General features: G+C 33.3%; 2 protein-coding genes across 2 annotated transcripts in view; one reads left to right on the forward strand and one right to left on the reverse strand.

Annotated features, from left to right (window-relative positions):
• The window catches only part of LOC127739136 (integrin alpha-9-like), a 124,212-nt gene that overhangs the window by 95,557 nt on the left and 11,273 nt on the right, over positions 1 to 17,382 (forward strand). The gene's annotated exons all lie outside the window — the stretch shown is intronic.
• Positions 1 to 17,382, reverse strand: part of LOC127739135 (uncharacterized) — a 157,243-nt gene that overhangs the window by 47,945 nt on the left and 91,916 nt on the right. The gene's annotated exons all lie outside the window — the stretch shown is intronic.

The raw sequence follows: 17,382 nt of genomic DNA on the forward strand, positions 1-17,382 counted from the left end.
AAATATACTGAGATCACCTCCGGTTTTTTGTTGGGTTCTTTTTGCTCAGTCTATATGTTTCTATGTTTTGTGTGTTGTATATACTGCTGGTAGTCTATTCGTTGTTTTCGTTTTGTGCCATGGCGTTGCCAGTTTGTTTTAAACTTAAATCGTACCTCTAGACCCACCCGCACTTGGAACGTTCAAAGTTGAATAAACCCGAAAGCATTATGAACGAATACCGATCCTCGTTTAAAATCATAAGATCAAAATGAAAACAGTAGAATAATGAAAATGAAAAAAAATGGTAATAACATCACACACAAAAAACTCATGACACAATCGGTTTAAATACAGATCAGACGATTTCATTGGTATCTAACGATTTAAGACGGCGAAAAAAATGACACATCGTATTGGTCAACCAATTCGTGACCATAAAATTTATGTCCTGTCGATTGCAGCCATTCTTCCTTAGAGCTATTAAAACGGAGATAAATTTTAAATGTTTTTTAATAGATTGAATTAAAGGAAGAAAATGTTGTATAAATGACAACATATACAGACAGAAAGTCACAATAATGTTTGCATAGTCAAACATATGACAAAATGGGCTAAATGAAAAGCTCAAGTAGGCATACAACATAAAAAGGAAAAAACAAATCTTTTCTTTTGTTATAAAAGAAAATGTGGATTTAGACTAAAAAAAAATTTATTATGAAAATGTTTGTTTCAAATCTTAAAGAAAAACAAATTGCACTCGCTTCTCGTTTCTGCAGTTATTTTGATGTAAACTGTTGAGGCTGTGTTCGTTTCAGATTCCTAGAGGTACTTTCGTTTTGCTCAAACGGGGGCACACGCAGTTACCATTTGATTTTTCAACTTTACTGGTCAACTGTATTACTTGACATTATGACATTCTATCTATATTATTAGATGTATTTATTAATAATTTCCTGTCAAATCATCATTTCTTGATATGCATCCGTAGTTGTCGCAATGCAAGTATTGTTTTTTATTTCTGATTTTTGTGCTAAGATTTATGCTTTTTGTGGCAGTATTCGATTTCTTTGCGGAAAATGATTTATAAATTGCTTATAATACACATAATACACATATTGAGATTTTTCTTTAAAAAATGTGTTAGAGCCCGACTTTAAACTTCGTTGAGATGTGATCATTGGCTCGATTTTTTATACCGCCTTCTACGGACATCATCATGAATAGAGTGATCGTTAAGAAATATCTGTTCCACATTTGACCCATGATAAGTAAGATTTGTTTGAATACATGAGTAGATTATGAGCGAACTATCTACCTGATTTCACCCCTGTGTTTTGTTTGGGTTCCTGTTCCGAAATTTTTTCGTTTTCTGTGATTATTCACTGATGTTTATCTTTCGTATTTCATATTGGTTGTTTCCATTCGACTATGGACTTTAATTACCCTACTTGTATTTTATCTCACTTCTTTTTTTTAAACTATGACTTTTAGGTGATAAACAGCGATGAATACGCTGTTCCTTTGCTTTTTGGTTTTGTCAATTCAAATACATGGACATATATTGTGTCATAAATGAATACACAGTATCCTTTCGTTCCAATCGCTTTACATGAGGCAGTTTCCCTTAGAAGTTTATTTTGAAGTGTACCCGATGATGGGTGTAAATCCTAGTGGAACAAGTGGAGGGTGTTAATCCTAGTAAGCCCGATGTGAGTGTTAATCCTAGTGACCGCGATGGTGGGTGAAATACTAGTGGACCAGATAATGGGTGTAAATCCTTATGGCCACGATGATTGGTGTAAATCCTATTGGACCAGATTGTTGGTGTAGATCCTAGCGAGCCCGATGCTGGGTGTAAATACTGTTAGACCCGGTCGTGGGTGTAAATCCTATTCGACCCAACGGTGGGTGTAATTCAAAGTGAACCCTATGATTGGTGAAAATCCATGGGAACCCTATGATAAGTGAAAATCCTAGTCGACCCGGTGCTGGGTGCAAATCCTAGTGCACCCAGTTGTGGGTGAAAGTCCTAGTGGACCCGATAAGTGTATATCTTAGTGGACCCAGTGATGGGTAAAAATCCTATTCGATCCAGTGATGGGTGATAACCGATCCGATGGTGGATGTAATCTAGAGCGGAGCCGATGGTGGTTGAAATTCCTTGTCCATCCAGTGGTAGGTGTAAACCGATCCGGTTGTGGGTGTCACTATTAGTAGACCCAATGTTGGGTATAGATCCTAGTCGACCCGCAGGTTGGTATATATCCTAGTGGACCCGATGATGGGTGTAAATCCTGATGGACTCGGTGTCGGGTGATAATCCTACTCAATCCGGTGGTGGGTGTTAATTTTAGTGGACTCAGTGGTGGGTGTATATCGACCCTTACTTGTTTAAGACAAAAGTAAAATAACAAAAATACCGAACTCCAAGGGAAATCCAAAACGGAAAGTCCTTTATTAAATGGAAAAATCAAAAACACAAACACATCAAACGATATTTCTAAGACCACCCTGTAGTGGGTGTTAAATGAAGACAATCTGCTGCTTTTTTAATATGAGAATGCCAGGCTATCCTGCATTGTTAAGTTGCATTTTCATAACATATACATTTACAGTTGTATAAAATTAATGAATAAACAGAATATTGTTTCTATTAGGCGGTAGACAGACAGTTTTTTGCAGCACTTGAGGAAGAATTGGTTATGGAAACAACGTACAGGCTTAGCGATACACCACTACTTGGAGAAGTTCAACCTGTACTTGATAGTGATCTTACAATCAACAGGGACTCTGTATGTAATTTATGTTAATAGGTGTATGTGTAGGGGATTGACTTGATTAGAATACAAGTGTTGCAGATGATCGTCTACATTTCAAACGAATTATTTTCTGGTTTAGGTAGTAATGACAAAATATGCACATCTTTAAACTTTAGTTGTCGCTGCTCTTAATAAAGGAGATCAATGTTCTCATGGCGAAATCAATTCAGACGAAACATTCATGCAAATCCTGCATCACGACGACATCACGAATTGGTTGACCGTTATGGAGTATCCGTTTAACAGATGATAGCGGATATATTCAAAATGTCGTTACTACAATCACTTCCTCCTTTCTCCAAATGTGACCTAACGAAGTAGACTTATTACCGGGTTTTTAATAACATAAACAACACGACGGGTGCCACATGTGGAGCAGAATCTGCTTACCCTACCGGAGCAAATGAGACTATAACAGTTTTTGGTGGAGTTCGTGTTGCTCAGTCTTTAGTTTTCTATGTTGTGTTTTGTGTACTGTTGTTTGTCTTTGTTTTTTATATTTTTAGCCATTGCGTTTGACTTATGAGTTTGAATGTCTCTTTAGTATCTATTGCCTCTCTCTGATAACTAGAAAAAAATAGGGGGAAATGGGTTCGTCGACAAGATAAGCGTCTTATGCTATACATGTATTACCTGCCATGCTAATCCACACTCAGTTAAAATGTCACAGTCGGTAATATGACATAACATGTATAATAACAGATCAGATCTAAGTCAGAATTCGGAAACCCATGGAAATTATTAAAGATAAAGCAGTTAATCCAGAACAAGACAAAGCTTCGTCCTTTTTTAATTTAACTTTGAATTCGGAATTTTTTCTTGATATTTTTTTTTAACTTTTTTAATTTTTAATGTTGTCATGATCAAAGAAATATCACGCCAGAACAAAATCATTGTCATTGGTTAGGTATTACGTCGGGAACTCTAAGTGGCGTCGACAAAAATTGCGAAGTGGTAAATTTCATGCGTCCCAAACGCTTTTCTGGAAACACCAGAAACACTGAAACCTTAGTTTCTTAATATTTATAAATTTATCAATGCATAATTTAAGAAAATGTTTTTTCTATTATGTCAGTACCGACGAACTTACTACTGAGCTGATGATACCCTCGAGGACTGATTGTCCATCAGCGATATCGACCCAGTGCTGTAAAAAAATGAAAACAACACTTAATAAATTTTATGCGTCCAAAGCGCATTTCTGTGTATGCACGTCCCTCGTCAGGAGCCTGCAATTCAGTGGTTGTTTGTCGCTATATATCATATTTGCTTTTCGTTAATTGTTTTGAACATACATCAGGTCGTAAGTTTTCTGGTTTAATTATTTTACATTTGGCATTGTTAGGCCTGTTAAGGCTGGCTATACGGTATGAGTTTGCTCATTATGTAAACCTGTACGGTGACCTCTGGTTGTTAACTTCTATGTCATTTGGTCTCTGGTGGAGAGTTGTCGTATTGACAATCATACCACATCTTCTAATTTTTATATAAACCAATTAATGAAAAAATAGTTAAACAAAGAAGCAAGAAACTATAATAAAAGACATTCGTTTCAGGCTAACTTTTCAACGGGTTGTAATGGAACATGTCATCCTGACCTGCGGATAGAAGCCACATTGCATCCACAAGAAATTATATTAGGGCTAACGTCTGAAGTAGATGTTACCGTTAAAGTAACTAACAAAGGGGATCAGTCACAAGGGACGCGAATAAATATTGACATATCTAACAATACCAGATATATTGGATTCAGGCATCCGACAAATGAAGTTACAGAGCCCGTAGACTGCAGAAACATTGTTGACGAAAACAAAGACACACATATTCAGTGTGATCTCAGTAATATATTATTGCAGCAGCAAATAGTCATCTTCAATGCTCGTTTTAAAGTGTCACGTGATTTGTTGATTAAAGATGGAGAAACTCTTGGTAATTTTGAACAGCAGCTAGCCTTCAATACATCAGTAGAAGCCATCAGTACCGATATGGATATTTCGGATAATTCTTGGAAACTTATTGCTAGTGTGAAATTACATGTCAGTGTACAACTAAATGGGTAGGTGATTATTTTAAGATGTGAACATGGCACAAGCAATGTGAGGTTTTATATCGATGTTTATCGTAATGGCTTCGTGATTATACAAATCAGCAACTCAATCATAACCATGCGTGTCAGGGATTTCTTAAGTTTACGTGATTCAAACAGCAGAATGTGTTTAGTTTATATCTTAGAATATATAATGGGTATAATTGATAAGTGATTATACCAAACCGTGACTCAGACACTATCTGGTATGTCAATAAATAAATCTCGAAAAACACATAAACGATGTTTTTTTTTATCAGATTTCAAAAAGGAAGATCAAATATCGTTATTGAATTAAATGGTTTTAAAGTATTAACTTTCTAGTGTAGAGAGTAATATTGTTACATCATAAAAACCAGATGATGTGTTATGATTGCTAATGCATAACTATCCAAAGGACAATGGACAAAGATGTGAACAATTACAGATTTCTACAACGTTCAATAATACGTTTGATCCATTACTCTTTTACTCTACTTTGATTTCTCACGTCATTTAAACGGCTAACTGGATTCCTTCATCTTTGAACTGATAAAGTAATTGTGACTGCTTGACATTTTTCAAACACCCTTCTTTATTCTTATGTACATAATCCAACCCTGCCTAAAGAAATATATTAATTTTATCATTTAAAAACAGTTATCGAAGCTGTCATAAGGGAGTTATCCCCATTAGAATAATCATTCCTCAGCTCAACATACTGATTTAGATTTTATGCCCAACAAACGCACAAATGGCGACAAATAACGTCACTTAAAACCAAACACTTTGACAGAAAGATAACGATTGGAATCAAGCGTATTAGCAAAACAAATACTGTATACAAACTAAACTGCTTTGGATTGACGAAATGTGAAACAAAAGAGAAAATTTTGTTTGTGTATACATTCGCCAGTGTATACAGTATTTTGTTTTGGTTGTTTATATATACGCCAGTGTATAGCAGCATATAGTTTTGTTGTTTGTTGTATATTGTTTTCTTTATGTTTACATATGCCAGTGTATACAGCATACTGTTTTGTTTATGTATACATACGCCAGTGTATACAGTATATAGATCTGTTTATGTATACATACGCCAGTGTATACAGTGTATTGTTTTGTTTGTGTATACATCCACCAGTGTATACAGTATATTGTTTTGTTTGTGTATACGCCAATGTTCACAGAAAATTTTCAAAACAAATGGGAAATGTAAATAAGACTAGAATTCAAACAAAGGCGGAATATACATCATGTCTTCACTGTTACTTACAACATCAATTAATTATTTTTTCAAGATGTAAATATTCTGTTCTGAAAACATAACATATCCATTCATTAATTACACATAACATTTTCACACTCTAACTTTATTTCTAAAGAGATTATAATTCTTTTAAAATCTTCCAGAAAAACGATTCGAACGCATACAATTTATAACGTGTTATTTTCATTTTCGTTCATGTGTCAACTGTGAGAAAAATAAATGATTACCAATAATATATAATATATGACACCAAAGTTATATACAAGTTGTATCATTCTGTTTCATGGTCTTCTTGCTACCAATATAAAAAAGGTAAGGAGTAATCATTTCAAATTATAAACTATTTTATTACGTACATAATATCAAGACCAGATCAATTAACTATCACAGAAAACGAAATAGTTAAATTTGTTCATACCTACGATCTAAAGAATCATGGTCCTAGCCCGCTGTATAATGGATCAATATCGATATGTCTGCCTGTCATATCAGATGTCGACATAAACATGATGACAAAAGAAACGATACAGGTAAGTGAAAATGTCATAGTCTGTTGAACAATGGATCATTAGAAATCTTTCTGTCTGTCATATCAGACATAAGAAAACGTATGATAACTTGAAGGGTGACACAGGCAATTCCAGAGATATATAACCCCTGTATAATGGATCTATAGAAATAGGTCTACCTGTCATATCAGATGTCAAAATAAGCATGATGACAAAAGAAACGATACAGGCAAGTGAAAAGGTCATAGTCTGTTGAACAATGGATCTATAGAAATCTTTCTGTCTGTCATATAAGACATAAAAAAAGTATGATAACTTGAAGGGTGACACAGGCAATTCCAGAGATATATATTCCCTGTATAATGGATCTATAGAAATATGTCTACCTGTCATATCAGATGTCGAAATTAGCATGATGACAAAAGAAATCATACAGGTAAGTGAAAAGGTTATAGTCTGCTTAGCAATGGATCTATAGAAGTATTTCTGGCTGTCGTAGCAGATATAAGAAAACGTATGATGACTTAAAAGTTGACACAGGTAATTCCAGAGATATATATCCCCTGTATAATGGACCTATAGACATCTATCTACCTGTCATATCAGAATTAGGAAAACGTATGATGACAAGAAGGGTGACACAGGTAATTCCGGAGGTCTAAATCCCCTGTATAATATATATATATTCCAAACCCGGAAATTAAGATACGTTCCGGGAAAAATTATCAATCCTTTACATTAACTTATTTAAAATGATTACCAATTTTACCCTTATTAGATTTGATAATTGATTTTGTTTTTGTATACATATTGCTTTTGTTATCAGTAAATTAAAAATCATACTTAATAGTATTGTTAAACAAATATGTACTTTCACTTTTTACAAAGTGTCGTACCTATATCTTGCACAAGGTCATCTTTTTCTCTGACTGTTAATGACGTGTTTTTTCTAAATCCATTGGATGTTGGATGTGTACTGATTGATAATTTAGTCTTAGATACATATTTTCTTTCTTTAGTTGTTATTGGCTTTGAACTAGCTGTCAGTTACTGCTAGAAGCCTCAGATCTGTACTTTGTGTCTGTTGTGTTGTTATGGATATATAAATACCCTGCCACGTCCGGTTTGTGTTTTTGTCAGATGGTTTTCTGCTTTGTATCGATCTGATAAATTAAAGTCTTTCAAATGATTTTTATAGTTTGTTCTTATGTTGTGCTGTAACACCACTGTCAAATGTTAGGGGAGGAGTAAGCGCTCACAGATATATTTAACCCTAACACATTCTTTACGTGCTTGTCCCAAGTCAGTCACCTGTAGTTCAGTTGTTGTCGTTGGTTAATTCCTGTCATATATATAGTTTTGTTATTAATTAGGCCGTTTTCTCAATTGAATTGTTTTTCATTTTTCATGTCGGGGCCTTTTTAGCCGATTATACGGTATGGGTTTTTCTAATTGTTGAAGGCCGAACGGTTGCCTATAATTGCTTACATCCACTCCATTTTAACTTTTGTTGATAGTTGTCTTATTGGCAATCATACCGCAATTTCTTTTTTTATTGATACAGGATATTCTAAAGGGTAGACTCTCCTGTTTAATGTATCTATAGAAATCTTTCTTGTCGTCATATCATTTATAAAGAAACGTATAATGACAAAATGGACCCTTCAGGATATTTCAGAGGTCTAGATTCCCGTAATTGATCAATAGTAATCTGTCAACCTGTCATATCAGATGGTAAACGGAAAAAAAGTCACAGGAAATAAGGTCACAAGAAAAAAGTCACAAATGTGGTTGGAAAAAAGGTCACAGGAAAAAAAGTCACACACTCTATAAATGTAGGAAAAAAGTCACAAATCTGAAGAAAAAAAATAATGTTCATGTTGGTACAAAGGTTTAATAGTATTTCATTGTGTTTCTCTTCTTTTAAAGTTAAACAGAACTTTCAATGGTAAATTAATAACATATTTTAAAACAAACTATATTTTTTAAGGTTTTAATTGTTAATCTGTTAAGACAGTAGACGATTGACAGAGTTGATTAGTTAATAACCGTCTACTGGATTGTTTTTAAAACTTTTTCATGGACAACAGTTTGTTTTAATCTTATGACTTTTTTAAATTGCAATAAACACAAACATTAAAATACCACACACCTGTATTTTGACATTAAAAGATGTTGAAATATTTGGAAACACTATTCAGATGATACAATTTAATACAAATTCAGGTCAAATAATTTTCTGGTGACTTTTTCCATACGATAAAGACATATATCTTCTACAGTGTAAATGTGGTTAACAGTATGGTGGCGAGTCAGAACAGCCATTTCACAAACGAATGAACGGCCATCGTAGTGACTACGAATGCAAGCCAAACCTCCCTCTCAGTCGACATTTGAGATCGCCTGGACACACTAAAGCAGATCTCAATCGACTGTCCGTTACAATCATAGACCACAACACTGCTGGGTTTAGGGAGGATAGACTCACTCGGGAAAGATTTTGGATAAGAAAATTAAAAACTTTGGCACCCAATGGGATAAATGAAAAGATGTAGTTCGAATTCGCGCAGTGCTTTACATTTGGGTTATATTACACAGTCTCTGTTTCTATTTCTTTACCTTTGTCAACTCTAAATGTTTTGTAATTATACCAGTTTAAATTGCTTGGTTCTATTTACTTTGGAGGGATGACAAGTACGCAGTCACGTTCAATTATTTAACCTTTGCCAAAATTTATTATGATTGTTTTAATCATTATCAAACTGCTATTTAATTTGGATGTATAAATACGCAGCCACTGTTGTAACTCCTCTACTGTTTTCAAATTTGAATTAATTTACCAGCGTAGATCAATCAGTGCTGTATATTGGAAATGTATGTCCACGCTATCGTTGTTGTAACATCTTAACTGTCGTCACCTGTGAATTTTTAGAATTGTACCAATTTATATCACACTTTACTATTTTTATTTGAAGCATTTGTTTGCAGACTCTGTTGTAAATAGCTATATAACCTAAGTCATTTTTGAAATTTTAGAATTGTACAAGCGTCTTAGGCTATGATGTTTGGTAATAAATTTCAAGATTGTTATAGTTTAATCAGAATAGATTGATATGATTAATTTTACATCATAATCATTACTGATGAAGGATATCTGTTATTCGAAATATTTATAGATAATTACATTTAATATTTCCTCTTTTTTTTGTTATTGGTGTTGTTTTGTACACTTTTTAGGCGTTTATATAATTTATTTATTGTGTACATGTATCGTTACTCGTAACGATTCAGCGCCCTAATGGGAAAGATCGTTGACTAATATTCAGACGTTTTATATATATAAATATGTTTCTGCCTACATCTTAATAAAAATCTATTAAAATGTATTTATATTCAAAAATTTAATATACTATATTTACAATATCTTTGTATATATGACTTTATTCCTGTGACTTTTTTTTCCTGTGACTTTTTTTCCTGTGACTTTTCATTCGTGACATTTTTTTTTTTACATTCTGTCAGATAACGGGGAAGGTTTGTGGATAAGACGGAAAATAAGGTCATTGAAGAGGTTTGAATTCACTGAATAATGGATCTATAGAAATAAGTCTACCTGTCATATCAGATACAGGGAAAGGCATAATGGCAAGAAGGTGTATGACAAAAAAGGATGACAAATGTAACTCCAAAGGTTCTAGTCCGCATTTACATGGATCTATAGAAATCGGTCTTGTTATCATATCATATATTGGAGTACGTATGTTGACAATAGGGACAGTACAAGAAAGTCTAGAGGTTCGAGTCCACCTTGTTTCTAAGCACTATTAATATAACCATAGCGTAACGTTTTCACAGCTACAATCGTGTTTTTTTTCCAGTCAGCCATGATTATCTTGCAAGTGTTGAAACCGGTTGGAGAAGTAGTTTTGTAATTGCTATACAGTTTGTACATTAAAAGTTACTGTTTGTGATGTATACACATATGAATACAATGTTAGTGTATTTTAATCTCAATCTTTTAATATATAACTTGAGAGCAGGATCTGCATTATAAAATCAAATTGTCTCCTCTTGGACCCATAAGTTTGAAGTCTTACACGGTTGCGATAAAAAGAAGTACTTCCCTAGCTCCACCGATTACGTCTGGGTAAGTATCTACTATACAATGGAAGCAATACCGTCACATATATTTATATAATGTGGAAAATTACAAGAAACTTTTCTTTATATATATGTAGGACTTTGATCCGCGATGGTCACGATGAAATGTGATGCTTTGACACTGAAGTGCGTTTTTTATCACTCTATGCGATGCCCTACTATATTTCCAATGTTTTTCATGTCCATATGTCGATGTGGAATTCAATTTGTGTGTAAGAAACTGTTTTCATCGAGAGTTTTACCCCTTCAATTCAATATTGATTTTCCATTAAACCGGTTCTAATTTCAAAGACTGAAATTCATGGAAATATAGTTTGAGATGCAAATACTACTTAGTCTTGATTAGTCAGAACGAAACAAATTAAGCAACAAAATCATTCGACTGCTGTGAAGATAGAAATAAGATAGATCACCGTAGAGGGTTTTGATGGAGTGTTTGATATTTATACACTAAAGAATAAAAAAAACTAGCACAAATTCAACTAAGAATTTCATACAGAAAATTGATAAATATATGTCTAGACCTATATCTATACTATGCAGTATCCCATTTCCTGGCCTAAATACAAAACACTCACCCTGTAAGATAAAAAGGTACCTTGCACAATTTATTACATATCAAATCAGAATACAATATAATTGAATATATATATATATACACAATTTTATTTTTTTTTAATAAATATATTCAAAAATATTGCATATATGTTTGTAAAATTTAAACATAAATTTTTATTTTCTTTAATATAAACAGAAAAATATTGCATATATATTTGTAAGTTCTGAACATGTTTGTTTTTATCAACATGATCAATATTTTTTTCTGAATATTGAAACGTTTAACTTGCCATAGTTGATAATGGTAGTGAATTAAAATTAATTTAGCATTGCAGAAAATGACGATTTAAAAACCTTTATAATGTTTATCTGAATGTTCACATCTTTGAGTTTTTTGTCTATAAATTTGTTTATTTTCATTAAGCCTACCGCATAAAAAATAACATGGGAAAATACGTTCTAGTATAGTTTGTATTGAAAATCCGAAATTTTCTCACTGGTTTATATATTCTATGATAATAAAAAGCAATCAAGAATTGTTTAATTATACCATTATTATAAGATAGGTTTTATCTTAGATATCTTTATCTAAAACTACCATCTTCTGTTCAACACGAAATATTTAACAAACGTATGTTTGAACATCAACAATGACATTTTTTTCGGCCAATCAGTGGACTGATCGGCGACAACGCCCACGCTATTACCATAGTTTAGCATCATTTAGATCAATTAATGCGTCAGTAAAACAGAAATGATATATAGAAAGTAATATACATGCACATATTTGTATAATACGGTAACTTTATCACGACTTTCCTTTGTTTGTGCATATAAATATCCGAAATGTATGTAGATTTTCAAACATTACAGCAATAACATTAATAGTAACTTTGCTGAAAATGTGAAAAAAAAATGAATTTAAATAAGTAAGGAGATATGGTATGATTGTGCCAACGAGACAACTCTCCACCTAAGACCAAATGATGTTCATACAGGCGACTATAGGTCACCATGCGTCCTCCAACAACGAGTAAAACCCATACCACATGTAAAGCTATAAAAGGCCCCGAAATGGTAAATGTAAAACAATCCGAACAAGAAAACTAACGGCCTGATTTATGAACAAAACAATAAACAAAAAACAGCAAAACATAAAAACAAATTAAATAATTCAGTTGAAAAGGGTCAAACTCATCAGATCGATACACATCACAAAAACAATTAACACAAAAAAAGACACAAAGTACAGATATGAAAGCACTTGCAGTTACTGAGAGCGAGTTGCCAAAGCCAATAACAACTAATAAAAAAATCATACATTTAATAAAATTGAGAATGGAAATTGGGAATATGTCAAAGAGACAAAAAAACGACCAAAGAGTAGAAAACAGCCGAAGGCCACCAATGGGTCTTCAACACAGCGAGAAAATCCCGCACCCGGAGGTGGGCTTCAGCTGGCCCCTAAACAAAAATGTGTACTAGTTCAGTGAAAATGGACGTCACACAAAACTCCTAAACATATAATAGAACTGAAATTAAAAAAAACATTCTGGCCTGTATTTGTCTTGTATGTTTTTTTTAATTTCAGTTCTATTATATGTTTAGGAGTTTTGTGTGACAGTTTACTTGGGACAGGCGCAAAAATGCGGCGGGGTTAAACATGTTTTGTGAGATCTCAACCCTCCCCTATACCTCTAGCCAATGTAGAATAAACAAACACATAGCAATACGCACAGTAAAACTCAGTTTAAAAGAAGTCCGAGTCCGATGTCAGAATAGGTAACAGAAGAAACTAAGTAAAATGACAACGATACATAAATTAACAAAGGACTATTAGCAGTTACTGACTTGCCAGCTCTAGACCTCAATTAAACTGATTGAAAGATTATGTCTTCATCATATGAAAATCAAGCACAATCCCTCCCGTTAGGGGTTTAGTATCATACCATCATAAAATATATCAGAAGAACATAAGACTTAAAATATAGCTTAAAGCTACTCTTGATAATCTTATTCAAGAATTGATAATAAAACAAAATCCAACTATGAAACTTTACTAAAATAGTTTTAAGCACATATTCAAACAAAAAAATTAAAACAAATAAAAGTATCAAGTCTTATGAATGGAGAAAGTAAGTTAACGTTATATTACAGATATCAGGACACAGTTCGAGGATTACATGGCGTGTGGTTGAATTTGCAGGCGAAATATTAAATGGACATTTTGATACTGATTTCATAACATCTGAACCCTTTACAAATCAAGGATCAACTATGCCGTCTACGTCTAGTAATACAACAAATCAAGGATCAACAATACCGTCAACGTCTAGTAATACAACAAATCAAGGATCAACTATACCGCCTACGTCTAGTAATACAACAAAACAATCAACGCAAAGTCGAAGACGTAGAGAAACTAAACAGATGCTTAAGGAAATTGTAAGTTATAAAAAGCTAATCAACGTCCACTCTTTAACTTTTTATTGTACATGTTTGTTTGATTTGGAGTTTTCAGTATCATGACATATTTGCATTTCTTTCAACATCCTGTTTCAGTTTGGTATTATCTTTACTGTTCAAAGGATATCTAATTTTGAAATGTTAACTGTAAAAATATTACTTTTGCAAGTAGGAACCGTATCTATTCGATCGCCATCTTGTTCTCTTATTCATAATAGGCCGTTCTTCTAAATTGCCAACCCCCAAGGGTGACTGGGGAATAGAAGTATGGTCACCATTGGTCTTCCTCCGACCGGCAGTAAAACCCGTGCTAAAGTGGGGCGTCCGTTTGGCTGTGCGGGATGTACAAATTTGCAGCCACGTCCGGTCAGAATGGGGACGTTAAATCCGATGCCTCGTGTAAAGAGAGTGCCACGCTCTTTGCACGTTAAGAACCCTTGCAACAACTCTTTGAGGGGTCCGTAGGTGACCTGTTGCAAGGCTAAATTTCTGTCCCTATCCAATATACCCTCATTTCCGGTGGCAGTCTAAATTTCTCCGACCTTAATCCCTTAATCTATTACAGAACCTACCTATTGTATTTATTGTGAACTTGTTCTCGTCCTGAATATGCATGAAATATTTGCCACTGGACGTTAAGCAACCAACAATCAATCAATCAATCTAAATTGCCTCAAATGAATGCAAAGAATTTAGTAAATCCTTTAATTTACGTTATGCATCAAAGATGACCACTTATATATTCAATTCAACTCAGCCTAAAACAAATCCTTCTGCCCTCGTCTAGATATCATCTCAGCCTAAAACCAGTTCGCCTGCCTTTGTCTTGATATCACCGAATGCGACTCTCTATCGAAATCTTAAATTATCAGTTGCAAAACGACAGGCGGCATAAGTAAAGTAAGAACTTCTTATCCTGCACCAGATTTTATCATCCAATCATGGTTTAAGTTTTAAGTTGCTCAATCTGTGTCATGGTAATTTCTTCGGCTAGTAATTGGTTTCTTCGTACGTTTTATGTTATAAGCTCCTTATCGGACGATGTTGTTTGATTGCCTATGAGATAACTCTCAACCAGAAACCAAATGACGTATAACTAATTAACTATAGGTCACCCAATAGGTTCGAGCTACGTCCGGTAAGATTTCGCTTATTTGTGGATATTTAAAAACAGAAAATTAGGTATGATTGTCGATGTGAAAACTCTGGAAAAAGACTGTTACTGTCGCTTATAATATACAATAGCCCTAAACATTCAGTGAAAAAATGCTACTGATCTTTCATTAAATGATACATTTGTAATGACCTTTCGGAATTGTCGTCGATGACTCTTACTGCTATCAAACATGAATATTTCGGAGCTGACAAAAATATCACGTGTTCCTTCCAAGTTTTAAGCAAATGAACCCAGTACTTATTTGGTTAAGATTTACGGTATATATATTTTAATCATAGCCACCAGTGATACTGAATTTAAAAAAGAGTAACAAAAAAAAGAAGAAAAAATTACAAAAAACAAACCAAAAAACAAAGAAAAGAAAAAGAAAAAGAAAAAAGAGAATAATTATTTAAGAAAATCCAAATATTTTTAGAGGATATTTGATGTCACGCTTTGTGGGAATGACGGGAGGATTAAAGCTTTAAGACACTTCATATTATTATTATTATAACATATAAATATTTATATTGGATGATGGTTTTGTTAACGATATTTCTGTTTTGGTATTTATTAGTTTATTTCGAAAGCTGAAGTCCGCTGCGTTAAAGACCATTAAGAGGACTTGTGCTTTCTGCTCTTTGGTCGAGTTGTTGTCTCTCTTACACATTACCCGTTTTTATTCTCTATTCTATTCGACAAATTAGATTTTTTTATAGTTCATTGATGGAATATCTATGACATCGAAATCATTAATAGCAAACTTAGTTCTTTTGAGAATATGATCTAACATTACTGGAACTCATTTGTAGTTCCTGTATACGGATGCAAGGTGAGTCATCGATGACATGATTTAGCATTACGGGAACTCAAATTGAGACCCTGTTTACAGATGCAAAGTGAGTGACACAGGGTCCCTGGACTCTTGATGACAGGATTTAATATTACTGGTAATCAGATTGAGGCCCTATATAGCTGACAGATGAGTGATACAGGCTAATTGGTGTCTCTTGCCGATTTGTTAATAAAATTTTATTTCTGTTTTTTTTTTTTAATGTTTAATAACGTTTGTAGTTATCCATTTTTCCTAACTGATGGACAACATTTTTCATGCTAGACATATGAAACCTATGTTTAAGTGATGAACAACATTTGCCATGCTAATCAAATGAAAACGATGTTTAAGTGAGAGACAACATTTTACCATGCTAATCAAATGAAACCTATGTTTAAGTGATGGACAACATTTTTCTTGCTAGACAAATGAAATCTCTATTTAAGTGGTAGACAACATTTGCTATGCAAATCAAATGAAAGCTATGTTTAAGTTATGGACATCATTTGTCATGCTAAACATTTGAAACCTATGTCTAAGTGATGGACAATATTTGCCATGTAATTAAATGAAACCTATGTTGTAGTCCTGTAACACAGTTGATTCGAGTAAATATGCGATCATTGAAATAAAGATTGATTCATTAGAGAAAGACGAGACAGATACCTTTGATGTTCTAGTGAATATATCGAAGGATTCACTTAATTTTACAAATGTGAGTACAATGAGATTAAATCTAAATCCATTTTTATGGAAGTCTTTCGATGTATTGAATCATTTCCACAGTTTTGCAATTGTAAAACAGTGATTAAAAATATTTTATCATTCAAAACGAAAGATGCACGTAAAACGGTAAACAAAACGATATACCAAGCTTAAAGGAAGAAGATTATCGTATCATTTTCCGTGGAAAAAATATCAGAAAATATATCCTGTTCCGAGGGAACAATTTCGAGTTCCTTTGCCTTGGAAGTGATTTCAAATTCAAGTATCCTATTTCAAAGAGATATAATAGTGTCATTGACTGGTAGTTCTGTATTGGCCATGAGTTTGTAGAGTCGAGGGCCAACACAGCTGATCGACGATCAATACCAGGGCCAAAATAGAAATAGCCAGTTTTTAAAATTTTATCAAATGATACTTATTTTTCGATAATACTAAGAAACTTACCGTGAAGCAGGTACAGGAGATTATATTGGTAAACAAAACATCAGTGTGAAATCTGTAGACAGTATGAATGCGTTTATACGGTTATAATTATTAAATTGCGTAATTGTGAATGATATTTATTTCAAATGGAACCTTTTTATAAATGTTTTTTTTTTGCAAGTGGAAATATATGATTACAAAAGTAAAACAAAAAAATTCCGAACTCCAAGGTAAATTAAAAAAGTAAAACAAAAATACCTTAAAGGGGGAAGTCCATAAAGACTGAAAAAATTGATATTAGTTGATGGTAAATTGACAAAGACGTCGATAAAAAATGTTTTTGAAGTTGATAGTACATACAGTAATAAAGAAAATTAAAACAACAGTGTAAAAATCTCTTGCGTCCGAATCG

The sequence above is a fragment of the Mytilus californianus genome, unplaced genomic scaffold, assembly GCF_021869535.1.
Source record: "Mytilus californianus isolate M0D057914Y unplaced genomic scaffold, xbMytCali1.0.p SCAF_4, whole genome shotgun sequence".
NCBI lineage: Eukaryota > Metazoa > Mollusca > Bivalvia > Mytilida > Mytilidae > Mytilus > Mytilus californianus.